At 30.7% G+C, this 1871-nt stretch overlaps 1 protein-coding gene across 1 annotated transcript in view; it reads right to left on the bottom strand.

The window, feature by feature from the left end:
• Positions 1 to 988: 988 nt before the first annotated feature.
• LOC124805233 (zinc finger protein 665-like) overlaps positions 989 to 1871 on the bottom strand; it is a 139808-nt gene continuing 138925 nt past the window's right edge. The window contains exon 9 of the mRNA XM_047265735.1: positions 989 to 1871. This exon is cut by the window's right edge and continues 4023 nt beyond it. The gene's annotated coding sequence lies outside the window, so the exon portion shown is untranslated.

Genomic DNA, 1871 nt, shown 5'->3' with positions numbered 1-1871 from the left:
CTTCGTTGAAAGCTTCAACTGATTTATTTTGCCCATTTTAAAAAAAAAGTCTTCTTTTAATGAAAACTACATTTTTGACACCACTGCACTGTCAACATAAATAGATTGTTTATTGTTTAGTTTTTTTGCTTTTTAATTGATAGATTAGCATTTTCAAATGTTTGAATATTATGATAGACAAATAAATATAATTAAATTAACATGCATACAGATTCCAAATGGAAAAAGAATTATGAATAGAAAAAGTGAGAGCAATTTAAAAAGTCAATACAGTGTTTAAAATGACGTGACCAAAAAATAAATAAATAAATTTAAACCAATTAATTGAATAAGAATAATGACTACGACTGGAATTAAAATTTAAAAATGAAATATTTTAAAGTACTTGATGAGTTTTGAACCTATAACTTCAATATGAGGCTTGTACTATAATAAGTACGCTACACAACCAAACTGTATCATATTGCTTTTTTAAAGCTGTAGAGCATGATGTGAAAATTCTGAAATTTTTTTCATTGATTAGTCACAAACGAGGGCCCACCAAGTGGAATGACTGGGACCTTAACATACAATACTGAATAGATGGTTTCAAAATGTCGATCCCACTGCTGGGGGCCTCTCCTAGCTAGTTGGTAAGGAAATGAAAAGACAACACTCAATTTTCACATAGGTGTTGACAGGAAATGAAGCTCTGTCATGTTGTTAACTTCATTCTTTCTCTACTTTTAAACAATGTAGCTCACCTTTGGCTTATTTCAAAACAAACCACCAATCCACAATGTAGCTGTATAATTATTAATAAGCAGTTTCTTTGGCAAAGTGTACATGTAAATTTAACTTTTTGTTCACAACTTCTTTTTTCCCAGTGCTAACTTTTTTGTTCTTTTGTACTCTATGCGGCTTTCAACATTATTTATATTCCCCAGGAACAGTCCATCAGTCAGTCTGTCTATCTGTTGTTTGATAAATGAATAAATACATCACCTTATACAGAAGATATATTTAATATACTCCTCAGTACAAAAATTCATATTCAACATTTTATAAACTCTTGTAAAGAGTAGATTATTTAGAAATAGCACTGTACTTAAGAGTCAAAACATCACAGAATTTGACCTTATTACAGCTTCCAAGCAATTACAAACTACGGTACAGATACTTCTAACATTTTCCTTAATCATGAGATCTTATTGATGGACAAGTTGTTAAAAGTGACCCAGACATTCTTTTCTTGACTGGCAGATTATTGATGCATTTCCCCAGAGCACAGATGATAATTTTTTTAATGAAATTCTCCTCAGTTTTCCACCAATCTATTGGTACAAAAATAAGAATAAAGAAAAGCAGTTATCATGAAAATCTCAATCTCAATCTCTCAATCTCTCTCTCTCTCTCTCTCTCTCAATCTCTCTCTCTCTCTCTCTCATATATATATTCATAGCCATAGAAATAAAAGAAACAAGTTGAATACACAGGCAACAAAGCATACGCTGTTGACATCAATTAGTAATGCATTCATGACAAAGAATGTCTGAACACTTGCTGCAAACAAAATTATGATATGAGGCTAATATATAAAAATGTATATCAGACTGTGTCAGGGGAGCCATTCTGATAAGTATAGAACTGCAATGTATACAGCAAACACTTTTTAAGATGCTTGTGTGATTAGAAATAACAATGATACAAAGTTAAGTCACAGTAATAGTACTTTTTCACAACAAACCACTTTCCTAATATTACAGATATTTTTACACAGTCTGTCCATCAGTCTAAAAGTGCCCTTTACACAGAAAGCACCATAATTAGAAATGTACAGTTACATTTTATATACAACATAAAAATACACAAAAAATTAGTACATAAAACAA

Source organism: Schistocerca piceifrons, chromosome 7, assembly GCF_021461385.2.
Source record: "Schistocerca piceifrons isolate TAMUIC-IGC-003096 chromosome 7, iqSchPice1.1, whole genome shotgun sequence".
Taxonomy (NCBI): domain Eukaryota; kingdom Metazoa; phylum Arthropoda; class Insecta; order Orthoptera; family Acrididae; genus Schistocerca; species Schistocerca piceifrons.
Note: the sequence above shows the minus strand (reverse complement) of the source record. Positions and strands in the feature narration are given on the sequence as shown.